Below are 27,809 nucleotides of genomic sequence, written 5' to 3'. Positions count from 1 at the left end.
TCCCCAAGGCAGATGGTGACCGGGTCCCGCCAGTCCTGGCCACACGCTCGGCATGACTCGCTGACCTCCTGAGGATCTCCCGGTACCCGAGCTGGTGAGGACTCCGGCTATGCAGGGTCACCTGGGGATCCCATAAGAAGACTCCGGAGCAGTGGAGGACGAGCTCAGCAAGGGAGAAAAAAACGATCCTCCCATGTACTTTAAATCATCTTTAGATACTTATAATACCTAATAAAATGTAAACACTATGAAATAGTTGTTCTACAGTATTGCTTAGGCAATAAAGACAAGGAAAAAAGTCTGTGCATGTTCAACGCAGACGCAATTATTGTAGTCTTAACTACATGTTGATCAACGGTTGGTAGAATTGGCAGGTACAGAACTCACAGATACAGAGAGCTCATTGTATTTCTTTTTAACAAGATCTATGTCTTGTAATTATCTCCACAGTGTCTTGCACATAAGGAGTACGTAGTAATATTTTTTTTTGATGAATGATGTTAGGTAAATAACAATGTCCTGTTTATAGGTTATGGTTTAAAAATCAAGGTATTTGGTAAGACGCTTAGAAAACAATTAAGATCCCTGAAAGACTAGGATTGAGAACTTCTTGGAGGCCTCCTTATAAATTAAAACTCAAGGTTGGGATGCAGATGTCAGGAGGATATTGGGAAATATTAGATGATGTCATGAGAGTGGGGCCTTCACTGGCACTAATGGCTTTATAAGAGAAAGAGAAACTTCAGTTAGCAAATGGCTCCAATTTACCACGTGATGCCCTCCACCATGTTATGGTGCAGCAAGAAGGACCTCATCAGATTCTGGTGCCATGCTCTTGAACTTCCCAGCCTCCAGAACAGTGACCTGAGTAAACTTTTTTCTTTGTAAGTTATCTAGTCTGTGGCATTCAGTTATAGCAACAGAAAACAGATTAAGACAATAAGCCAAAAAGAAATCAGGGTGATACTAAAACAGTGTTTCCTAAAGTGTGTTTCAGGGCAACCATATACCCAAGAAACATCATCCAACAAGATACTTCTTTTAAAAAATGTCACAATTCGATATATATATGGGAACATTACATAGTATATATATATATATATATATATATATATATATATATATATATATATATATCTTGTGGTATATATTAATACATTAGAGGCTGAGAATTCCCATAATTTAAAAACCCTAACAATAAGAAAATCATATTTTACTTTGCTTAAACAGTATTCTCAAATGTATTTAACCCTTATCTTTTCCTATCATCCCTCTCTTTCTACCACTGATTTACATACTCTGAGTTATCAGAGCCCAGCTAGGAAATGCTAGAGAGGAAAATGAATTGTGGTTTGAAATTTTTTCCTCTCCTTTTCATGTCTTCTTGTTCAGTATTCTATAATTTTTGTATTTGTTGATGGAGGTTAGTCTATTTCATATTTTCTCAATAAGTACTTATCCAGCACAAGGCAAGATGGTACATTCTCTAAGTTAATAGATCTTTGATTTCTCCTGGTTTCATACATAAGAGAAGGGAGTCAGGGAGAGAAGTGAGAAGTGTTAGAAATCATGATGTCCTGGCATCTCCAGGCTTCAGAGGTCATTCATACCAGATAATAACAGTCTAAGTCTATTCTGCCATCATGGAGTTCAGTATGTTATTAGGGTTTTCTCCTCAAGTGACTTTTGGGAATCCTCAAGTAAGCTGCTGCTCACATTTTCCCATTCTAGCTGGGCAATTCCAGTGACTCACCAGACTGCTGATCACTCTGCCATCTTTTAGTTACTTCTTCATGTTGTAGTCTTTTTTGCTTTTCTCCAAGGACAAATAAAAAAGTATGATTATAAGACAGCCAAAAATCTAGATTTAGGAAAAAAAAACACTTATGTTTCAATAATTCTGCTAGTTAAACTCTATTTACATGTCCCAAAAGAATATTTAACATGTCAATTTGAAATGTACACATGTGTAAAAAAAACACTTGAATCAAATGTATGAAATATGATATGTAAAGAGCTTTGTAATGTTTTGAACAACTAATAAAAAAAACTGAAAAAAAACACATGTTAGGGAAGAGGATGAGGGGTGCGATGGGTGCCTTAGCATCAGCATTACTAAATGGTTCATCAAAATGTGGTCTTACAGAATGAAAGCACAGTCTGTACTGCGAAATATGAAAGTCGACTCCATCCAACCTTCCAAATGATAGTTTGCCAGCTTAAAAACATTTAAGGTCTGGTCTCTACCAGGTGACTAGTTACATATATGTAAACATTTTGGGTTAAGGAGAATTTTTGTAGCAAGTGATGTGCTTCCTGGATTTTTCTTATAATGATGGGCTTGACCAAGCTGGAGGCAAATACACACTGAAAGAGCAGTTCTAGGAGAAAAACTGTGGGATTATCTATTTGTGATTATTAAAACTTTCTAACTTGGAGGACATATGAGGAGAAAAAATTATGAATAATTATATATATACTCAAATAAAATAATGTAACACTGGGGGAGGTTCTAAGAGAAAACATGAATGCATAGAAAGCTGATTATATTAGCTTGGGTTCTTCTAAAACATCAGAAGCTGATATGAAGGCTTTGTGAAGATAATTATTTTGAGAATCATGCCAATAAATAGGAGTTGGAATGGGGAGATTGACCAGGGAAAGAAGGAAAATCAAGAGTGTGTCACTGAGCTGGTCACTGCTGAGGGCAACTGTGGTCAATCCTGCTGGGGAAGCCTCTGAGCAATGGTAGAACACATCTCCGAGTCTTCTGCCTTAAGTGGTGTGTTTATCTATTGGCTCTGGGGCCCATGGATCAGGGTTGCTGAATGGGATCTTTGTCACTTACAGGATGTCCTATAAGTCAGATGGCTAGTGAGTCAGCTGGGAGAAGAGGAGCCCCTGGCAAGAGAGCAGGAAATACTAGCTACTATCAAGTTCAGACTGCCTTCCTCTGCAAGCCCTGACACCTGTCTATTGTGTTGTCCATCATGTCATTTTTTAGCTAAGGGCTTTATCTAGAGCAGCTTCCAGTTCAAGGGTTAATTGCTCAGAGAGCTACAAGCTGCCTGAAGAAATCACAAACTTCAATTAGAGCAAAGGAGATGGTCCTTGCCAATGATGGTTTCTTCTTTTCCTATTTTGTTCTGGTTGCCCTTCATTTTGTACGTGTTTTATGCCAGATGCCGTTCCTACTACTTACATGATTTACCTAGCTTGTTTAATCCTCATCAGGCAGAGACAACTGTTAACCTTATTTAAAGGTTGGTGGTAGAAACATATGTTGAATATCAGTTGTCTAACTCTATTGCCAAAAAGAGTGAGAGCCTTAGGTATCTGATAAATGTGAAAATAACAAATAACTGATTCTAGAAAAAGGCCTAGACAAGCCCCCATCTCCCATTCCCAGGCATCTGCCTTATTTTCTTTTTTGCATATTATTTATCAGATTCTCTATTTGCTTATTATTTTCTCCTTCATCTAGACCATAGTCCTATTGAAGTTGGGACTTTGTATTGCTAGAACAACACCTGGAAAATAGTAGGTACTCAATGAATATTTATTGTTGACTGAAAAAGGAGAAATGAGATTTCACTGGTTTGGTTGCAATGAAATTTGTCCTGCTCAAGACCTTTTTGGAAATGAGGAGATAGATTATAAAATCTCAGGGAGCAGGAAGAGATATCAATTGGAAGCTCATAGAATATGGCAGCCAGTGATCAGAAAATGCAAAGAAAAAGAATGAAAAGTGAAGTGATGAGGAAGGAATTCATCCACAATGGCTCCATTTATCAATTTATATTTATTGGGCATTTTATCTGTCCTTGGACACGATATATAGGACACAATTGTTAGATAGTATATGACAAGATGGAGAGAAAGGAGAAAAGAGGGGAGAGAAATTTAGAGGAAGAAAGAGGCCTGAAGATGTAAGATATTGGTAAGGGTGTGGCCTTCTCTCTGAAGTACTGAGGCATTGGTGTGAGTCATTTGGAGTATGTGTTGAGGAACAGGCTTGCAAAAAATTTCACATTGCATAAACCCAGAGGACGTCTGACTGTGTTGACAGGTTTTCAGAGTCAAGAGTACCAGGCAAACACTTTCCTACTGATGGAGCTCAACACAGGTCATTTAGAAATGGAGAGCAGCTTTGATAAAGAAACAACAGAACAAACCAAGAATCATATAAAAATGAGTTCCCTGAGGGTAAATTCTTGAAAGTGGCACAGTTGAGAAAATCTGAGAGAAGGAGGGAAAAATAGCAAATTATTTTTGATTTGGGGGATACAAGTGTTGGAGTTGTCTAGTTACTCAATAGTTGAGCCATAACTATTTGCTGAATGAATCACTGTTGTTCCCTCCAATGATGGATTTGTCAGGCAGAGTTTCAGAGGGGCTGATGATCCTAAGGGTGCCAGGAAGAATGTGCCCACTTCTCCTTCCTGGTCTCGAAGCCCCTTTTACACTGTCATATACACTGCTTCATTTCTTTATCTGTGTGTGTGTGTGTGTGTGTGTGTGTGTTGGGGGGGGTTGTCTCTTGGGTCTGAAGGCTAGAATCAGCAGCTATCCCTGATCCCCCTGCACCAACTATTCCTTTCCCTTCTTTCTGTGTTGCACTCAGGGGGACCGAATTCCAGGCTGGCATTTCTGGCCTTTCTGAAACTCTCTGTACTGTTTTAATAAATAATATCACTGTTACGTAAGTGATATAAGTCAAGCCAGGAACATGCAGCCAGGGAAGTACATTGAATGTTTTGATTTCTTTTTCCTTTTGGCAAAAACTTCTTGTTCCCATCCCTGTTAGGGCAGAAATAAAGCCCACTTGGTTTAGAGGTGGGAGGGGACCATTCTTGACTGAATGTTAGCTGGACTCATTCTGGATGCCATGTTGGTAATAGAGGAGCCACCGTGGGAAAGCACAGTGTGGGTCGGTCTGGGGCATGGAGGTACTCCAGTCCCCTATGCTGGCTCCCACAACATTTTCAGGCAGGCACAGTCCTGCTTATTAGGACAGAGGTCACTGGCTTGCAAGGTGCGTGGAGCCCTATCTGACCGAGGTTCAAGTCTGAACTGAGAAAATGGTTTTGCCTGATAGAAGCTGCCTGTATTATTGAACAAATTATGAATTCAGTATCCTCTGTGGAATCTTTGTTCTCTTAATTATCCAGCTGAAAAAACTACAGACTTTTCCCCTCCTTCCTTTCCTTTATGCCCTAGATGGGAGTCACAAAATTCAACATAAAAAAACCATCCTTATGAGTCATCCCTTGCCTTTCCATGCCCTACCAATTCTGCATAGGAGGTCCCTCCCCGGGCAGCAGCTGGCAGAAGGTGGGCCTGGGCTCTGAGACATTCTGGATGTGCCTGTAGGCTCCCTCCTGTCACTTGGGAAAGTTAATATGTCTGTTCCTAAGTTAATGTTATAAAATGGAGCTGATGATACTTTTTATTTTGGAGGTGAGTGTGAAGATTAAATGGAATAACATCTGTAAAAATGCATATGACTAAGCAGTGGTCCTATTTTTTAAAGGTGTAGTAAATAGTAGAAAAAAAGTCTATAAAGATATACACCAAAATACTAATGATTTTAAAATATTAAAGTGAAAGAATTTATGGGCTTTTAAAAATAAACTTTCCTCTTTGGAATTTTTTATGTTTTAAAAATTTCCACAATGAACATGTATCACTTTGGTAGTTAAAAGCTATAAATATTAATTAAAATTCCACTAAACTTGTAAGGATTAGCTGAAATGATACTTTTATTAAAACTTTATAATCTTCTCATTGGTAGGGATCCTTTTTCTGAACAAGTTACTGAATCATTCTGAGACCTAGCTTGCTCACTTGTGAAATGGGGGTTAATAAGCTTTAAATAAAAACATATACACTATGCACAGGTGGTCCCCTAATTACTGATGGTTCAATTTATAATATTTTGACCATATGATGGTACAAAAGTGATACTCATTCAGTAGAAACCACACTTTGAATTTTGATGTTTTCTTGGGCTACAGATATGTGGTATGATACTATTTCATGATCCTGGGCAAGGGCAGTGAGCCAGTTTCCAATTAGCCACATAATCACATAAGTAAAGAACTGATACACTGTGTTGCCAGTGTTTTGGGATATTGTGTTTTTACATGGTATCATGTTTATAAAGTATTCATCTCTTTGTGCAAACTTTTATAAAATATGTTTTGAGTTACATGATTTTGCCCAACTGTAGGCTAATGCCAGTGTTCTGAGATTGTTGAAGTTATGCCAGGCTAAGCTATGATGTTCCATAGGTTAGGTGTATTAAGTACATTTTTACTTAGTATATCTTCAACTTATGATGGATTTATTGGGACAAAATCTCATGATAAGTCTACAAGCATCTGATGTATATGCACCTCCTGGTATTCATAGATATAGTGTCTGACAGCGGAGCTGTGTGTGTAGTTGCCCCACAGAGGTTTGTTGCCTGGGCCCAGGGCCTTGTGAGGAAAGCAGGGGGCCAGGTGAACAAGCTTAGCTATCCATCATGCCTCCACCCTCTGCAATGAGGTTGGTTCTTAGAACTGGATAAGTTTTGAATTGCAGAGAGTCTCAGGACCTGCTTTTAAGAGGGAAGGAGAAGTTGAAACTAATTCAAAGAGAAAATGAAGAAAAGGATATAGAGTGGTTTGCATAAAAGTCTCAAGGGACTTGGGGATTAGTATAATATCTGGTTTTGGCAACAGGGTGAGATGAGGGACATTGGGCATGCTGCATCATTGACATCTGACCCAAATTGGTGACATTGTCCCAGAAAGACATCAGCAGGCCTCCATGAACACAGCCAAACCATCTTCACAGTTTTGGGAAAGAAAATGGCAGGGGCCTCATCCTAGCTGTGAAGACTAGGGAAACACACATGAACATAAGAGCACTTCATAGATCTCCTGTAACTAGTTGATCTTAACGTAGTATACCCAGTCACTTTTATCTCAGGTTTGGGACCAAACCTCAGATGTTCAGGCCATTCAGTGACCTCCAGGGTTGGTGAGATCTCACTAGAACGTTCATTGCTGCTCCCTCAATATCCTTTACCAAGAGGTGTGAGAGGCAATATCTGTCCATTTTCTCTGGGATATTTGTCTCAGGAAGTAAATAGCAAATTGGACTGATGTATGTATGCATGTTTACATGTGTATGTTTCTGTATATGCATATGTAGGTAGATAAGGGGAAAATACAATTTTCAAATATTTAAAAAATGTCTATTTTATGCATAACAAAATATAAGAAAAAATTTAAGAAAGTAGTGAGAAAGGACAAAAATAAAGAATATAAAATATACATAGAATATATAAAGAATATAAAATACCAAATATTTGAATAGAACTAATGTTAATTAGGAAGGCATGTAAAAAAATGAACAATGAAATATTTTTGAGCTCTCTGCAGATTTCATACATATTATTTTGTTTGATTCTATGACATCACTGGGAAGTAGGTATTAACAATCCCATTTGAGTAAACAGACTGGGGATGTCTTAGTTTATTTGAGTTGTTATAAAAATACTATAAACTGTGGTTCATAAACAGCAGCTATTTATTGCTCATAGTTTGGGAAGCTTAAGTCCAAGATCAAGGGACCACCAGTCAGTGTATGGTAAGGAGTCACTTCCTGATTCTCTTTCTGTGGGCGAGAAGGGGCCAGGCAGCTCTCAGGGGCCTCTTTTATAAGGGCACAATCCTATGGATAAAGGCTCCATCATCATGACCTAATCAGTTCCTAAAGGCCCCCTAACCTCCAAATACCATCACCTCAAGGGTTAGGATTTAACATGAATTATTTATGTATTTTTAATCGCTTTTATTTTTTAAATATATGACAGCAGAATGCATCACAATTCTTATTACACATATAGAATACAATTTTTCATATCTCTGTTTGTATATAAAGTATGTTCACACCAATTCATGTCTTCATGCATGTACTTTGGATAATGATGTCCATCACATTCCTCCATCATTGCTAATCCCCTGCTCTCTCCCTTCCCCTCCCACCTCTCTGCCCTTTCTAGAGTTCATCAATTTCTCCCATGCTCCTTCTCCCTACCTGACTATGAGTCAGTCACCTTATATCAGAGAAAACATTTGCCATTTGTTTTTTTGGGATTGGCTAACTTCACTCAGCATTATCTTCTCCAACTGCATCCATTTACCTGCAAATGCCATGATTTTATTCTCTTTTATTGCTGAGTAATATTCCATTGTGTATATATGCCACATTTTTAAAATCCATTCATCTACTGAAGAGCATTTAGGTTGGTTCTACAGTTTAGCTATTGTGAATTGTGCTACTATAAACATTGATGTTGCTGTGTCCCTGTAGTATGCTGGGACTTAACATGAATTTTGAGAGGATATTGACATTTTGATCATACCAGAGAGTGACCATACCACAGTGAGTGGCAAGGTGGGAACATAAATCCAGGTCTTCAGGCTCAAAATCCCATGCTCATGTTATTGTACCAACAGAGGTAATATTTTACATCTCATATCTCATTTTATATCTTTCTGATAAAACGTTTTATATCTTATAAACACTATGAGTCTTAGATCTTATGAATCATTCTATCAAAAAAGTTGGGTGCAATTCCAACAAAATAGGAAAATCCATTTTTTTAAGAAGGGCATTCACAGGTTTGTAAGCTGGGTCTCTATAATATCCAGTAGAGTCTGTGGATGTAAAATTTTTCAGGAGTATTATTGGGATTACATATAAAGGATCGCTTAGCTGTTATTCTGTTACCGTGTCCCCTTTGACTTTTGTGATCATCAAGTCCACGTCATATGTATAGATAATTCAGACAACTAACTTGGTGGTGTAGAGGAGGGTAGTAAAAACTTAAAGAAGCTGGGGTTGGTGTGTGGGCATGGAGATGTGCAGCTAGGTCCTCATGGAGGGGGGATTTTGGGACACTAAGTGCTGGGAATATATGCTCATGCTTGTTAGCAGTCGACCCTCAGGGAGATGTGTCAGAGGTCATGCCATTCTGGGGGTGGCCCATGTCCACTGACTGATCAAGGTGAAAATATACGAAGGCCAGATATTTCAGCCAATGCAGGGCAACCCGAGAGGCTCTTTGCTGTGGAACTCCCCATGAAGAACTGCTTTGCAACTGGACCTCCCTCTCTGCCCACTCCAGCTCCTTTCTCTCCCTTTCAGAGGTATGGATCCCAAAGGCATTCCCTATTTAACATTGCACCCTAAACTTTCTCACTGTCTACTTCTCAGAGATCTCTCAAACTGTAATAATAGATTTAGTTACCTTTCATTTGGAGCAGAAGTATTTAAACATTTCTGTAATCGACCAGAGAATAAATGTTTAAGTCCTTGCAGTCCAACTCTGCCTTCATAATGTGAAAGCAGCCATAGGTAAATGGATGAGCATGGCTGTTGTGTTAGTCAACTTTCCAGTGCCATGACCAATATACCTGACAAGAATAACTTAGAGGAGGAAAAGTTTACTTTGGCTCATGGCTTCAGAGATCTCAGTCCATGGTCGGCTGACTCCATTATTATGGGCCTGACATGAGGTAGAACATCATGATAGAAGGGTGTGGTGGAGGAAAGCAGTCATTTTATGGCATCCAGGAAGCAGAGAGAGAGAGAGAGAGAGAGAGAGAGAACAAAGAGCCAGGCACAAGACTCAGTTCCTAAGGGCATGCCCCCAGAACCTACCTCCTCCAGTCATGCTCTTCTGTTTACAGTTGTCAACCAGCAGTCTATTGAAATTATTAATCAAAATGCCTTCTCCTGGCATGTACAACTAATTAGAACAAATTTTAAAAAATAAAAATAATAAAGAGAAACCAGAAATATGCTTTTAATACTATGATATTAAAATAAAATATTAAAATATTTTTAAAAGAAATTATTAATCTATTAAATGGATAACCCATTGAGCTCTCATAGTCCAACCTTTTCACTTCTGAACATTGCTGCATTGCCTAATACATGAACTTTACAGGGAACATTCCTAGATCCAAACCATAACAGCTGTGTTCCAATAAAAGCTTATTTACAAAAATAGATAGCAGGGTGGATTTGATCTGAAGGTACAGTGTGCCAGAATTACTGGTTATTGAGAATTACTGATAAGTTTTAGAAAATGAGAGAATTCTGGGCAATTCCTGATTAATTTCTTCATCCTCAATGTTGCATCAGTTACCAAACAGCTCATTCTTGTGCCTGGGGGAGTGCTGAATCCTGAATAAAACCAGGAAAACACTCTTAACACAGCTAGCATTCCACAAATGTGGTTTCAACATAAGATAAATTTATGATCTAATATGGGAAGGTAGTTTTGGAAGTTGTCTTCCGCCCTGGGCAGAGTTATTTCCCTTTTGCCACTTTGGCATTCCCTTCCTAGGATCCATGGAGATGGAGAAAGAGGACTCCCAAGGGGAAGAGTGAAAGAAAGAAATAAGCATTATTGAGCAATACCGAGGGCCAAGATCTCTGCCAGGACTTTTGAAAATACCATTCATTCATTTCTCACAACACCTTTGTGGATATTATCAACCCCATTTTACACACAGGGAAATGGAGTCCCAGAGAAGGTAAGAGAAATGTCCTGATTTGTAAAACGCATAACAGTGGCATTGATTTCAATCCCAGGTGTGTGACTCCAAAGCCTATGCCCTTTCCACTACCACGGGCTGACCTGTCAGAATGTTGGCCTTGGACGCAGACAGTTCTTTATACACTGATAATTTTTGCCTAAAAGGGCTTGGCACAAAGAGTTGCATCCTGGACCAACTCCAATGGCTCTGTTCCTGGGGGTCATGGCAGGCTGAGTTTCCACATTCTTGCCATTAGCCACTCTGGGCTGGGGCATCTGATGAGCTGAGTGTTTTTGATCCCCATGCCTGGCTAAGCAATGCTGGCTGCAGTGCCCTTGATTTCCAGCTCTTGTATTGGACCACGAGTGAAGGTTTCCATCCTTGCAGGGATGATCATGGTGGGGCTCAGCACCAAACCCAGTCACCTTTCTTCTGTCAGGCGGCTGTCATCACCCACAGGCCTTTCTTCACAGCCAGTTGTCAGGAAGCTGGCCAACTCCTTGGGAAGGTGAGAGAGGAAATTGGAAGGTTGGGGGCTGGAGGGAATCACACCATTGCTAACCTCTCTTACCCTGGTCTGATGGAAATAACACTGCTCTGGCACCCGGAGGCCTGGCTGCAGCCCAGGCTCAATGTACATTAACAGTGTGGCCCTGGGTGAGGTCTGTAACATCTTGGAATTGCTCTTCTCACCCATGTAAGAGGGATGAATGTTCTTGCTTGCCTACCTACCGCACAGGCAGCTGTCAAGGGGTCAATTCAAGCATTATGTGAAAGAAAGCCCAGAGAGAAGAAGTAGGGCACAGTCCATCGCTCCTCACGTGTCAGAGCACATCAGAATCCCTAGAGGCCCTGTGAGAACACAGATTTCTGGGGCCACCCTTGGAGTTTCTAATTTAGTAAATCTGGGGTGGGGTCTGGGAATTTATATTTCTAACAAGTTCCTTACCCTTCAAGGGCCTTGTCAAATTTCTTTTCTATAAAACCCCCCCTTTTTTTCACTAAAAAAAAGAAAAAGTTTAAAAACCTTTCAGGGACACTAAAAATACTTATCTGTATTAAATACATGAGGAGTTCTGGTGTGCTGTAGGGACTACAGATAGCAATAATAGACTGTATATTTCAAAAGGCTAAAGAAAGGATTTTGAATGTTTTCACCACACAGAAATGATAGGTGTTTGGGGAGATAACATACATACAATTCAATTTTAAATTTTTATGTGTCATTTAAAAATAAAATTTCAAACCATTGCTTTATTGAGGTGAAATCGACATACAAAACTACACATGTATATATGCATGTATATATGTGTTTATGTATATGTCTATCTATCATTTAACAACAGCCAAGATACTAACTAAACCTTCAAAATAATTTTCTTGCATTTATGTGTGTGTGTGTTGGAAAGAATACTTAACATGAGATCCATTCTTTAAAGATATTTATAGTGCACTGTGTTGTGCAGATCTCTATAACTTTTTAATTTTGCATAGCAGAAATTTTATACATAGTTTGCATCAACTTTGCATTTTCCTGCCCCTCTACTTCCTGCCAATTACTGCTCTACTTTTCTTCTATGAATTTGTCTTTTTAGATAGTTCCTACAAGTGAAATCATGCAGTATCGAATTTCTGGCTTACTTTACTCAGCATAATGTCCTCTAGGTTCAACCAGATTGCCGTAAATGGCAGGATTTTGCTTCTTTTTAAAAACTGAGTAATATTCCATGTATGCATTCTACACATTTTCTTTTCTTTTTAAAATAATTTTTGCTTCAATTTTATTGAGATACAATTTACATACAGTAAGATTTGCCAGTTTTTTTTTTTTTTTTGTGTGTGTGTATATGGTGCTGGGGAATTGAACCCAGAGGCTTGTGCACGTCAGGAAAGCACTCTACCAACTGAGCTATATCCCCAGCCCTCCATATTTTCTTATAAACTTACTTTAAGCATTATATCTGCAGTTGAGCTCCTCTGAATTTCTAGCTGTGATGTACACTTGAGCAAAGATGTTTATTAAGAACACAGCAGTGGTTACCTGCGGTATTCTCTTGGGTAGGATGCTGGAGCCACATCGTTGCCAGCACTTGATCACATACCTTTGGACAGGGAGGTGGTGGAATGCATAACAGATATTTGCCATCTTTCACTTAGATGTTCCATTAGGTGCTTTGTTATATTTCATATGTGTAGGGTTTATCTTTACAATTAAACTATGTACTTATTTTTTAAATTATTTATTTATATGTATTTATTTATTTATATATGACAGTGGATTGCATTACGATTCTTATTACACATATAGAGGACAATTTTTCATATCTCTGGTTGTATAAAGAGTATATTCACACCAATTTGTATCTTCATACATGTACTTTGGATAATAATGTCCATCACATTCCACCATCATTTCTAACCCCATGCCCTCCCACCCCTCTGCCCTATCTAGAGTTCATCTACTCCTCCCATGCTCTCCCTCCCTACCCCACTATGAATCAACCTCCTTATATCAGAGAAAACATTTGGCATTTGGTGCCGCAGTCCGGCTGCAGCAAAATAACCGGGGGGTGACGAACGACTTGTGTAGATTGATACAGCAGGAGTGGGAGCCATTTATTGTAGGACAACAGAGGTATTTATACATTTTACACAGCTTATTTAAATTAGCATAAACTAGATACATCAGTCAACCAATAACGAATCTCCACACTTAATGGCTCTCTGGCATTACTTCAGAAACCACTCCCTCTGGCATTTTGCCAGGCGCCATCCAGACTTGTTTACAGACTTTAACATTAACCACTCCCTCTGGCAAAATGCCAGGCACCATCCTGACTTGTTTACAGACCCTAACAATTTGGTTTTTTGGGATTGGCTAACTTCATTTAGCATTATCTTCTCTAACTCTATACATTTACCTGCAAACACTGTGATTCTATACTCTTTTATTGCTGAGTAATATTCCATTATGTATATATACCAAAATTTTTAATCCATTCATCCACTGAAGGGCATCTAGGTTGGTTCCACAGTTTAGTTATTGTGAAATATGTTGCTATAAACATTGATGTGACAGTGTCCTTGTAGTATACTGTTTTTAAGTCCTTTGGGTGTAGACCAAGGAGAGGGATAGCTGAGCAAATGTGGTTCCATTTCCAATTTTTCCAAGAAATCTTCATACTGCTTTCCACATTGGCTGCACCAATTTGCAGTACCACCAGCAAGGTATGAGTGTACCTTTTTCCCCACATCCTTGCCAACACTTATTGTTGTTAGTCTTCATAACAGCAGCCATTCTGACTGAAGTGAGATAACAGCATAGTTTTGATTTGCATTTCTCTAATTGCTAGAGATGATGAACATTTTTTCATATATTTGTTAATTGATTGTATATCATATTCTGAGAATTGTCTGTTCAGGTCCTTGGCCCAATTACTGATTGGGTTATTTGGTTTTTTTGGTGCTTAGCTTTTTGAGTTCTTTAAATACCCTAGAGATTAGTGCTCTGTCTGTTGTGTGAGGGGTAAAGATTTGCTTCCAAGATGTAGGCTTTCTATTCACCTCACAGATTGTTTCTTTTGCTGAGAAGAAACTTTTTAGTTTGAGCCCAGTCCATTTATTGATTCTGAATTTTAATTCTTGCGCCACAGGAGTCTTATTAAGGAAGTTGGGGCCTAATCCCACATGATCGAGATTAGGGTCTACTTTTTCTTTTATTAGACACAGGGTCTCTGGCTTTATTCTCAAGTTCTTGATCCATTTTGAGTTGAGTTTTGTGCATGGTGAGAGATAGGGGTTTAATTTCATTCTGTTGCATATGGATTTCCAGTTTTCCCAGCATCATTTGTTAAAGAGGCCACCTTTTCTTCAATGCATGTTTTTGGCACCTTTGCCTAATATAAGATAATTGTAATTTTGTGGGTTAGTCTCTGTGTCCTCTATTCTGTACCATTGGTCTAACAGTCTGTTTTGGTGCCAATACCATGCTGTTTTTGTTACTATTGCTCTGTATATAGTTTAAGGTCTGGTATAGTGATGCCACCTGCTTCACTCTTCCTGCTAAGGATTGCTTTAGCTATTCTGGGTTTCTTTTTTTTCCAGATGAATTTCATGATTGCTTTTTTTAAAATTTCTGTGAGGAATGCCATTGGGATTTTGATAGAAATTGCATTAAATCTGTATAGTGCTTTTGGTAGTATGGTCGTTTTAATAATATTGATTCTGTCTATCCAAGAGCAAGGTAGATCTTTCCATCTTCTAAGGTCTTCTTTGATTTCTTTCTTTAGTGTTCTGTAATTTTCATTATATAGATCTTTCACCTATTTTGTTAAGTTGATTCCCAAGTTTTTTTTTTTTTTTGAGGCTATTGTAAATGGGGTAGTTTTCCTCGTTTCCCTTTCTAATTTGTCACTGATATACAGAAATGCTTTTGATTTGTGGGTGTTGATTTTATATCCTGAACTCATTTACTAGTTCTAGAAGTTTTCTGGTGGAACTTCTTGGGTCTTCTAGATATAGAATCATATCATCAGCAAATAGCCAATTTGAGTTCTTATTTTCCTATGTGTATCCCTTTAAGTTCTTTTGTCTGTCTAATTGCTCTGGCCAGTGTTTCAAGAACTATGTTAATAGAAGTGGTGAAAGAGGGCATCCCTGTCTTGTTCCAGTTTTTAGAGGGAAAAGCCTTCAATTTTTCTCCATTTAGAATGATGTTGGCCTGGGACTTACATAGATAGCCTTTATGATATTGAGGTATGTTCCTGTTATCCCTATCATGAAGGAGTGTTGTATTTTGTCAAATGCTTTTTCTGTGTTTATTGAGATGATCATATGATTCTTATCTTTAAGTTTATTGATGTGATGAATTACATTTATTGATTTCCTTATGTTGAACCAAACTTGCATCCCTGGAATTTTTTCTTCTTGATGGTGGTGCATGATCTTTTTGATATATTTTTTTTCAATTTGCCAGAATTTTATTGAGAATTTTTGCTTCTAGGTTCATTAGAGATATTGGTCTGAAGTTTTCTTCCTTCCTTCCTTCCTTCCTTCCTTCCTTCCTTCCTTCCTTCCTTCCTTCCTTCCTTCCTTTCTTTCTTTCGAGTGTCTTTGCCTGATTTTGGAATCAGGGTGATACTGGCCTCATAGAATGAGTTTGGAAGTGCTCCCTCTTTTCTGTTTTCTGAAATAAATTAGTTCTTCCTTAAAGGTCTTGTAGAACTTGGCTGTGTATCCATCTGGTCCTGGGCTTTTCTTGGTTGATAGACTTCTGATGGTGTCTTTTATTTTGTCATTTGAAATTGATGTGTTTAAATCATGTATATCATCCTGATTCAATTTGGGAAAATTATATGACTCTAGAAATTTGTTGATGCCTTTGATATTTTCTATTTTATTGGAGTACAAGTTTTCAAAACAATTTCTAATTATCTTCTGTATTTCTGTAATGTCTGTCATGATATTTCCTTTTTCATCACGTATGTTAGTAATTTGAGTTTTCTCTCTCCTTGTCTTTGTTAGCATGGCTAAAGGTCTGTCAATTTTATTTATTTTTTAAAAGAACAGGCTTTTTGTTCTGTCATTTTTTTCAATTGTTTCTTTTGTTTCAATTTCATTGATTTCAGCTCTGATTTTAATTATTTCCTGTCTTCTACTGCTTTTTTTTTTGTTCTTCTTTTTCTAGGACTTTGGGATGTAATGTTTAGTAATTTATTTGTTGACTTTTTCTTCTTTTAAGGAATGAACTCCATGCAATGAACTTTCCTCTTAGAACTGCTTTCATAGTGTCCCAGAGATTTCTATATGTTGTATCTGTGTTCTCATTCACCTCTAAAATTTTTTAATCTCCTCCTTGATGTCTTCTGAAACCCATTGTTCATTCAGTAGCATATTATTTAGTCTCCAGGTGTTGCAGTAGCTTTTATTTTTTATTTTATCATTGGTTTTTAATTTCATTCCATAATGATCTGATAGAATGCAGGGTAGTATCTCTACTTTTTATATTTGCTAAGTGTTGCTTTGTGGCATAATATATAGTCTATTTTAGAGAAGGATCCATGTGCTGCTGAGAAGAAAGTGTATTCTCTCATTGCAGGATGAAATATTCTATGTATGTCAGTTAAGTCTAAGATATTGATTGTATTTTTAAGTTCTTTGTTCAGGTTTTGTTTGGAAGATATATCCAGTGATAAAAGAGGTGTGTTCAAGTCACCCCAAATTATTGTGTTTTGGTCTATTTGACTCTTGAAGTTGAGAAGAGTTTGTTTGATGAACGTAGACACTCCATTGTTTGGGGCATATATATTTATAATTGTTAAGTCTTATTGATGTATAGTTCCCTTTAGCAGTATGTAGTTTTTGATTGACTTTAGTTTGAAGTTTACTTTATTTGTTATGAGGATGGAAACCTCTGCTTGCTTCCGCAGTCCATGTGAGTGGTATGATTTTTCCCAACCCTTCACCTTCAGTTTGTGGATGTCTTTTCCTATGAGATGAGTCTCTTGGAGGCAGCATATTGTTTGGAGGCAGTGTGTTGTTTTCTTAAATATCCAATCTGCTAGTCTTTTGATTGATAAGTTTATGCCATTAACATTCAGGGTTATTACTGAGACATGATTTGTATTCCCAGCCATTTTTGTTTATTTTTTATATTTAACGTGACTTGGTTTCTCCTCTGATTAGATTTTCCAATAGTGTAATACCTCCCTCTGCTGATTTTCATTATTGTTTTTAATTTCCTCTTCATAGAATATTTTTCTGAGGATGTTCTGTAGTGCAGGCTTTCTAGTTGTAATTTTTTTTAACTTTTGTTTATCATGGAAGGTTTTTATTTCATCATCAAATCTAAAGCTTAATTTTGCTGGATATGATTCTTGGTTGGAATCCATTTTCTTTCAGAACTTGGTATATGTTGTTCCACGATCTTCTGGCTTTAAGGGTCTGGGTTGAAAAATCTGCTGTTACGAATTGGTCTCCCCTTATATGTGATCTTATTTCTCTCTCTTGCAGCTTTTAAGATTCTATCCTTATTCTGTTTGCTAGGCATTTTCATTATAATGTGCCTTGGAATAGATCTGTTGTAATTTTGTACACTTTGTGTCCTGTAAGCCTATTCTATTTGGTTTTCCAATTCATTCTTCATGCTTGGGAAATTTTCTGATATTATCTCATTGAAGAGATTGTGCATTCCTTTGGTTTGAAACTCTGTGCCTTCCTCTATCCTAATAACTCTTAGATTTGGTCTTTTGAGGCTCTCCCATAATTCTTGGATGTTCTGTTCATGGTTTCTTCATTGTGTGATCAACTTTATTTTCCAGATTATATACTTTGTCTTCATTATCTGATGTTCTTTCTTCCAAGTGATCTAGTCTGTTGGTTATATTTTCTATTGAGTTTTTTATTTGGTTTATTTTATCCTTCATTTCAAATATTTCCATTTTTTTTTCAGAGAGTCTCTATCTCTTTGTTGAAGTAATCTTTTGCTATTTGTGTTTGCTCTCTTATCTCTTCATTGGGGTGATTAACTTTTGCCTGTATTTGCTCATTTAGATCATTCTTTAATTCACAGATCATTTTATTTTTTTTTTATTTTTTATTTTTTTTTTTAATTTTTTATTGTGGGTTGTTCAAAACATTACAAATTTCTTGACATATCATATTCCACACTTTGATTCTAGTGGGTTATGAACTCCCACCTTCACCCCATACACAGATTGCAGAATCACATCAGTTACACATCCATTGCACAGATCATTTTAATTATGAACCTTCTGAACTCCTTCTCTGACATTTCATCAACTCCGCTGTCCATGGGTTCTATTATTATAGTGTCCTGGTTTGTTTGGGGGCACTTTCCTCCCTTGTTTTTTCATGTTGTCTATGTGTCTTCCTTTCTTGCAGTGTGAATCTGAGATACTACAGTTTTTCCCCTATATTCTTGTATTACCTGTGCAGATTGTCTGTACCTCACCTTGATGGTGGGCTTCCAGACTCTGCTGGTGTTCCACAATGTATGCTACAGTACTAAAGGTGGTGGAGGCAATAGCCGAGGTAACTCAAGATAATAGTTGAGGTGCCCCAAGATGGATGCAATGTCTTACAGAGGTGGGGCTGAAAGGATGGGCCTCATACTCTTTTTGGGATTTCTGCTCTGAGATGCACCTGCTTTTAGGCCCTGTCTGTTGTCAAAACAGTAGGGGTTACTGCGTGGGGAAGGCTATGGTGGTGACTGCAGAGTCACAAGATGGAAGGGGGTCAGGCTTAGGCTCCCAGGTGTGTGTGGGGTTGAACTCAGATCTATCCTGGACCTGGGTCCTGAGCAAGTTGGTGTGGGCAGATCTGGGCCAGTGGGCCTGACTTCCCCGGGTAGTCTGCTGGTCAGAAGGGGTGGTCCTCTGCCAAAAGCTGGGCTCCAGCAGGTGTCTGCTGGTGGCAGGATGGACCCAGGCCTACTGTGAGCGTGGGTCCCACGCAGGCCCAAACTATGTACTTCTTAATGATAGAAGCAACATCTTTTACTGCTCTATCTTCTAATGACACTCAGCTTTGTTCTCTTTGATCTCTCAGAGAACAGGACACAGGGTCTGTGTCCTATTCATTCTTAATTTCCAGAACTAGCACAGTGGCTCCAGGCTATGGCAGTAATCACAAATATTTTTTGCTCAATCAAATAATAACTTTCAATGTTGAAAGAACATTACCTCAAGTTTTTGTGCTGGTCACAACATAAGAACCACAGACATGCACTTTAAACATTAATCTACACTATTAACACTTTCCTCATCATTTTCCTAAGTGTTCACAATCAAGAAACCAATAAATCAGGCCACAATTAATAGTGCTTTCCAATTTCTCTGATGTAAATATCTCCACTGGGCTGAATACCAACATGGTGCATTCAATACAGAGCTGGGCAAAGATGCACAGTAGCTCACCACCATACAGTATTTCCACTAGGCTGACATAATAGATGTAAATAACCTTGATGCACTTGTAAGATAATTAAGAAATCATGGGTTTTTAGTATTTGCTACCTTTGTTTTCAATATACTGTATTAGTCAGCTTTTTGTCACCATGACCAAAATACCTACAAGAACTTCCTAGAGGAGGACAAATTAATTTTAGTTTAGTCCATAATTGGCCAACTTCATTGCTCTGGGTCCAAGGTGAAGTATAACATCATGGCAGAAGAACAGGGTGGACAAAAGTAGTTTACCTCAGAGTGTCCAGGAAGCAGAGAGAAAAAGGGGAAGGGGCTTCAGGGAAGATGAACTCTTCTCAGGCATGCCCCCGGAAACCCACCTCCTTCCATCACAGCCCATCTGCCTATATTACCACCCAGTTAGTCCATTCAAACTAGGATGGACTGATAAAGTTCTCATAATCTAGTCATTTTGCCCTCAAAATGTCTGCATTAATTAACATAGGAGGTTTGGGGGGACAACTCATATCCAAACCATAGCAATGGGGTTACAATAAAACCATTAAAAATTGAAAATATCCTTAAGTCCAAAATGCATTTAATATATCTAGTCTTCTGAACATTATAGCTCAGTCTCACCAACATTAAACTTGCTCAGAAAACTTAAGCCTATAGTTGGGCAAAATCCTCTAACAGAATGCCTATTTTATAATAAAGTGTTGAATATCTCATGTAACTTATTCAATACTGTACTAAAGTAAAAAAACAAAATGATTATATGGGCATGCCTTTACACACCATGATAAAGTAAAAAAAAATCTTAAGTCAGGGAACATCTGTAATTTATTTGCTTGCAAGTTAGCATAATTTAATTATTAATAATGGCTGTGTTTAACATGTGGCTTGCATAATTCCTGAACCTTTAACAACTGGTTCTCTTGAGCTCTCTACAGCACACTTCTGGAAATGATATAGACCTGCAGAAGCTAGGACTTTTTTGGTTGCACGTAATAAAGGTGTAATTTAAACTGGTCTAAGCCAAGAGGGCTTATTTTGCATCACAGAATTTAAAGCCATGTCTTCAGGCCATGTATCATTAGGATCTCTTCTCTCCTTCAGCTTTTCTGTCTTCTGCATGGAGTCAGGGTCCCTGGCCCCAGTTCAGGCCTTGTTCTTTGAGATTCTAGCTAGGCGGGGAAGGAGCAGATGCTTGGTGGCATTGTCTGTTCTGTGTTCCATCAACTGGGTATTGTGATGAGGGGAGTGGGATGCTGTCCAGGGTAGACTTCAACTTCACCCCAAGCACCTGGACTGTGAGTGGAGAGGAGATAACTTTTCAGAGGAATTCCAGGCACAATTACTAGATGGGAAAATGGATGTGGACAACAAAGCAAGTATCAAGAGCCCTCTCTTTGGATGGGGAAATAACTTCTTCTTTCTGGTTTCAGGGCAGCTTTACTGGGAATATGGTTTTGTATATAAGGGGAAAAAACAGAACAGGAGGGGACAGAAAGCTTAGGGGTAGCCTCCGTCCAAGTAGCTCCATAATATGGTGTCTTGTCCTCCCCGCTGGGGAGAAGGCAAGATATTTCTGGCATAAGGGACTGCTGGGAATTTTAAGTCTTGAGGTTTAAAATTTGGCTATTTAGGTGGGAAGCTTGTTCCTAGGAATGGAAGCTGTAAGGAATGTCTTTTCTGGAGAGTATCTTGCTGATACCTAGAGTAGTTTGCTGAGATTCAGTGTGCCTTCTGGACTCACCGGCCATCTGTCCTCTAACCTCTCATCATCAGGCCCAGAAAAGGCCCTTAAAATTGGGGACTGAAGAATTATGCAGGTGTCCAGAGAAATGAAGTGCAAACTGGAGGGTCATAAGCTAATGTCTCCACCAGGAAACTCTGAAAGAAGAGAAAAGATTGGCAATGAGCAGATATTGCTCCAGTATTTTGTATGAACTTCTGAGGAGGTGAAAGGGAGAGAAACTTTGAACAGAACCAGATGTGGTTTATCTGTTCCAGAATAATGACTGTTCCTCAGGGTCGGTCAGGGCCATGGGTGAAAGAGAATGCCAGGCTTCCTGCCCAGCAGCAATTCCAGTATTCTCCCTATCCTCAGAGGTTGACTAGACCGTGACCTGGTGTCACCTACACTTTTTCATCTTTGTACAGCAGACTGTGGCAAACAAGAACCTGCTATATGCATGTGGACTATATTATATGGAGACAATCTTCTGTATGTGCTGGGAACTGTGCCAGATGATTCCATACATACACCTTCAACTTCTCTCTTGGGTGGCCAATTATCTTCATTTTATAGAAGAGGAAACAGGCTTAGAGCCTACAGCTTCTATAAGCTATTGAGGGGTGGGGCTAGAGTCCAGGTCAGATCTTTCGGACTTCAATGGCCATGTCAATTTCTTTCACACCACTGTGAGCCTCAGGTGCACTGACACATGTAGTCATTATTGGCTGTTCTTGGGTTGGCTAGTGTCTTGTTCAGAGCTGTACTCCCAGTGACGTTTGAGAAAAATACAAGATGACACTTTTCTTAACCACCAGAATAGGTAATTTTTATTTTATTTTTTATTATTAATTTTTTAAATTCGTATGCAATCTCAGATGCCTTTTCTACATTCTCACAGATTGTAATTCAAACCCAGGTTTGTGTGAATTCATAGCTGCTGGTCCTTTCATTATCTGGCATATCTTCCCTCTTGACCTACTTGATGCTACTCAGGTTGTGTCCCCACTGGGTAGAGAGCGAGCCAGGAGTGCCTGGTAGATGGGGAGGCAGGGGTAGAGGGAAATGCATCAGCCTAGAGTTGAAAGAGAAGCCACAGGTAGACCAGCAAGTTGGATCCAGGCTCCACCCCTGTTACAACTGGAGTGTTCTACTCTATTTTGGGGGGATATTTTTTCCTTTAAGATTAATTCCCCTCCCCCAAAACCTTCTTCAAAATACATATTTTTATGTAGGAAATATTCAGAGGTTTCTTTGGTTTTGAAAATTTTATACATAATATTTTTTAAAGTTATACCATAAAGTTCAAACTACAAATCTTATTCTACATATAGCAAATGTTGGCAATTACTTTTAAGGGAACTTTGATTACTAGTTGGGCCCATTTATAGTCTTAAATGACTCTAAGCTTTTAAAACTGCTTTTATAAATAGAATATTTTAATCTCATTTTGAAGTCTTAACAAAATAAGCCTTCCCAACTTCCTAAGTAACTCACGAACTTAGTAAAATAAACTCACATATATAGTGATTAAGTACTCTTAACCATTCCAATACTGTACATAAACTTAGTAAGATTACACTTAAATAGACAAATTTAAACCGATTATTCCACTTCACATTTCAAATAGGAATTTTCAATGCAGGTATATTTTATTATATTCAGAATACTTGTGTATATTATAAATACTGACACTGTACAGAGTCTTACTGCATAGATATGAATGCTCTAAGTTTAGTTCTTTTAAACACTTTATTTGTAACTCTAAACATTCCCAGAGTTGAAAGGTACTAAGGAAATAATGTTCATCCCATGTGATTTTGAGAGAGTTGAGCAATTGTAGCCTGAATTCCTGTCAGCCATTTGTAGTTCACTCCAAGAGCTTCATATTGTCACGAACAGTTGGTCTTGTTCACAGGGCTGTACCCCCTTGTGTAGCGGCACAGCTGCATCCACATGATTTGTTGGCACCTGCACTGTACAGGGTGTTAAGAATTTAGACTATTATCCCTTCGTCCTTCTTTTTCCAAGTAGCCCCATCCCAGGCCAGTCATGGAATTCTGCCTTCAACCCAGGTTGATACATGACTTAACTTGATTTCTGCCTTCCTTTGTCTAGGATATATTAACTTCTTTTCCATCTAGCTCCCGTGACCTTTGACATGGAGGGAATTCTATCTTCTTTCTATATTCTTCCTGACCAGTACGACCACACAGCTCCTGCAGTTATTAAAATGATATCGGGTTGCATCCTGCAAATCTCACAGCTTCTAAGGGAACACTCCTGACATTTTACAAAGTCTTCCATTGTTTAAAAAGATGTTTTTAAACATAACACTGACTGGTAGAATCTTTAAGGCTTAGAAGAAAGAACAAATATTTGGGGGGCACCTGCTATGAGCCAAATGCTTTGTGTACACTGTTTCCTTTTGTTCTCCAACACTCTGTCAAAGTATTTATTTTTAGCCCCCATATTCAAATGAGGAAGCTGGGGCCACATGGCACACAAAGGGTGGAGCTAGAACTAGTTTTGCAAAATTGTTTACAAAATGCAGGTTCCCTCTACTATGCTGGTTTCGAAAGTTTTATTACTAGGCTCTCTGAATAATGGGCTTGTCTTCTCACTTCTTCACTTTGGCCACCAGAACTTTCTAGTATAAACCCAGTCTTTCTAGGCAACATAAGGCTCAAAAGCAATATCACTTCCTCAGCTCCTTCCTTTCACATTCTTTAAACCCCTAAAGAACTTGGTTAAGACTTTCAAAGATTTTCATGATAGCAGCCCATCCAGAGCAAGCTCTAAGATGTGAATTACAACCACAGTCTTGGGTCAGTATCCCAGGGTCCCAGGAGGATTGCAGAGCTTACCTCAACTTCAGCTGACTCCCCTGTACCACCGCAGATGCCCACGTTTCCTTTCCTCTCTAGGAAACACTCCAACAGCTCAAGGCTCAAGCACTGTCTGCTTCCCATCCCCTCTTCCTTTTTCGTGTTTGCCCAGGTGAATTCTGCTCTCTCTGCCTAGTTCCTAGGTAGCTTGTGACCTACACTTTAGGGAAGGGATCAGGACTGGGGGTCAGGTGAATGATATTTCTTTTCAGGGCACAGGCTGACCTACTGGCTTTCCCCCCAGTCATCCTGAGTGGTCATTCAAGAAGGAAGAAAGGGAGTATTTGACTCTGGTAGCAGGGTGCATTCATAATTGTTCATTATCCTCTTTGCTGGGGGTGGGAGGGAGGGTTGGCAGGATGGGCAGGCTTCCAGCAAAGCTCCAGTCAGATGCCTGATGTGGAGACCCAGTGCCACCACACAAGAGACTGGAGCCAGAAGAAAAAGATCTTGGGACTGTGCTTGGAGAACTTGATTCCTATATTGGCTCTGTCATTGATTGGCTGTGTGATTTGGGGCTAAAATATTGTCTTTGTCCATTTGAGCAGTTATAAAAAAATACCTCATAGATAAACAACAGAAATTTATTTCCTACTCTTCTAGAGACTGAGAAGTCCATGATCAAGGCACCAGTAGATTAAGCATCTGTTGGGGGCTCACTTTCTACTTAAAGAGGGCACTTTCTCTCTGTGTCCTCACATGGTAGGAAGGGGAATGCAGTCCTCTGGGGTCCCTTTTATAAGGGCACTAATCCCATTCATGAAGGCTCTGCCCTTGAACCATTGTCCAAAGACTCCACATCCTAATACTTAACCCATTGAAGATTAGCTTTCACAGTATAAATTTTGGAGATACCCTAGCAAATATGGATTAAGATACTTCCTCCATCATTAGAATGTTTATTCTCTTAAAATGCTCTTTTAGATTTATTTAGACATAGGTTTAAAAATCTTAGATGACTCTTTAAATTTTTTTTATTTATATGACAGCAGAATGCATTATAATTCATATCACACATGTAGAGCACAAATTTTTCATATCTCTATAGATGACTCTTGTACATGCATAAAAGATTACTAGTATATTAGGGAACAAGGTGCTCCTGAAATGTCCCCTCAGGTTCAGAGACCTGCTTTTCTGAATTACTTCTTGGCTTAGATATTAAAAACCATTTTCCCCTCCACATCATTGTCCTGGGTGCTAGGTACGGAAGTCTTGGAATATTGATATCCTGGCAGGGGAGGTGCCCAGAAGTGCCCAGGTGGTTCAGTGACATGTCTATCATGTCTCCTGAGATTCCTAAGGCACACACACACAAGGAGCAACCACTGAGTAGGAACAGAAGTGTCACTTGGATGTCAGCATGGGTAACTCCAATCAAAGGTCTTCAGGGCCCATGTCACTATAGGTCTTAAGGAATATACTTTCACTTGGGCTTTAAGTCTCAGTTTGAGACCACCCTGCTCAGGTATGGGGCGGGGTGATTCATGTAGGAACCTGCGGGAATCTAAAAGAAGAGCTGTCTGTTTTGTACCATGAAATGCTGCCTCTCTAAAGCATGAAGTCCTTCTGGTTTCTTCATCAAAAGGTGAGCTCAGAGCACCATAGATAGCCACAGGCTGTGGGACCAGATCCATCCTCTGGGCTGGCATGGGTGCCAATTGCAGAGCCAGGGACAACAGCTTGAGTCTCAATTATGGGACTAGGTCAAACAGCCAAAAAGAGATGCCGGAAAGGGAGTCAGAGAATCAGTGGAGCTCCATTGTTTTCTGGAAGAGGAAGGCTGCTGGGCATTAATGGACACATTCATCCTCCAGACAAAAAGAACATTTGGTGAGATGATTCATGTCCCCCTTCCAGCCACGCCTTCCCTTATCACTTCACAGGATGCTAAGCAGACAGGAGGTATTTAAACCTGCTGGCGTGGGACCAGTTTCTCATCCCATCCCAGATACCCAGGTGCCGCAGTCCGGTTGCAGCAAAATAACCGGGAGGGTGACGAACAACTTGTGTACATTGATACAGCAGGAATGGGAGCCTGTTTTCTTTTCATTATGGGGATCAGGCAGGGAAGTGGCAATAGGTGGGTATTAGCACAAGGAAGTAATCCTTACCCCCAGATCAAAAAAGGAAGCAAAGTTCATGTTGTGAAGTGGCCTTGAGAAACCTTGGCTAAGTTTCTTGCTAAATTCTGAGAAATAGCTGCCGAGAAACTACTTTAGACAAGCTTGGGGTGATCCTGGCCATCTGTACTTATCCAAGCAAATGAAATAGATTGGGACACCCTGTAAGGCCAAAAAGATATGAATATGGCTGGATTTCAAAATGGTTATGGCCACTAGCTCTGAAGTCCCAGAGGTCTGGGTTTTGTTCCTGGCTCTGTGACTCTGACCCTTAACTCTCTCCAAATCTCAGTACCCATCTCTAGAAGAAGATGAGAACAATGCTCACCTCCCATCAGGGTTAGCTGGGAGATGTGTATCGCTAGTGCCTAATGGTCCTGAAGCACTTAATAAATAATAGCTATTATTATAGCCTAGAGAGGGAAAGGGCAGAGGCAGATGACTCAGCACAAAACTAGGCATTTAGCATAGAAATTCTTGTTCCATTCCATTGCCTTTCCCCCACAGCACATTTTACTAATGTCTATAAAATCTTGACACTGTGCTGTGTCTTGCCTAAAATGATATAATAAAGAAGCCATTAATGGGGCATAGTGAGGTGTGTGTGTGTGGGGGGAGGTACCAAGTGAGGGAATAAGGATAAGTTTACTAATTCTTTGGTAATTACATACTGTGACAGTCCTACCAGCCGGTGAAATGTGTCATTTTGATGGTCATTTTTCTTCTCTTTCCTGGATAAAGGTGTAATTGTTGGGTTCTTTAAAGCTCCCTTGTATCCTCCTTGTTCTAACAGAAACCAATAACTAGGGAAACAATTATATTTCTGGGAGAACCAACAGAAAGTGAATATTGGTTTCTATGTATGAGCCTGCAATCTCTACTTGGTCACTAGTCCATCTATCAAGGGGAATATTCTAGGACTTTATTAAGCTCTTGTCATTAGGATTCTGGCAATAAAGTTTTGGTAGTGGCAGGTAGTTCTAAGGCAAAGGAACACAGTGAGAGCCTTTTCATGCCAAATCTTTCTAGGTAAACAAAGTCTGTTTCTGAGGAATAATTAAGCCACCTCAAGGAATCTGGAAATCTACATTGTAGTCTTCATTTCAGTTGAATTCTAATATTCCAGAGGTGGCCCCAGGCTGGGGCCTGGGACACTGAGGCACTAATGCACCAAACTTAAACTTTCTAACTTCTGTTGCTCAGTCCAAGAATCAGACAAAAGGCTTTGAAAAGATCTAAAACTGAGATACCAGTAAGGCTTAGATTTATTATTTTTTTTAAATCAGAAAACCACAGCTCTGGGAGGAATTTTACAGATGAACTGGTATCCTGGTCTTGAACACTTAATTTATGGATGAGCAAATCAAGAAGCAGTCTGATGAAGTTCTTAACTCTTCACTGGTGGAGTGCAGATAAGCACTCAGGTTTCCTGATTGCTGGTCCAGTGTTTTTCCCATCAAAAACCAGTCATCACATATTTGTGGGTTGCCTGTTGTAACAAGGGTGTGGAAGAACTAAAACACCCCACCATA

This window comes from Marmota monax, unplaced genomic scaffold, assembly GCF_021218885.2.
Source record: "Marmota monax isolate L192 unplaced genomic scaffold, Marmota_monax_Labrador192_F-V1.1 WCK01_AAM20220418_F8-fsc00062, whole genome shotgun sequence".
Classification (NCBI taxonomy): domain Eukaryota; kingdom Metazoa; phylum Chordata; class Mammalia; order Rodentia; family Sciuridae; genus Marmota; species Marmota monax.
Note: the sequence above shows the minus strand (reverse complement) of the source record.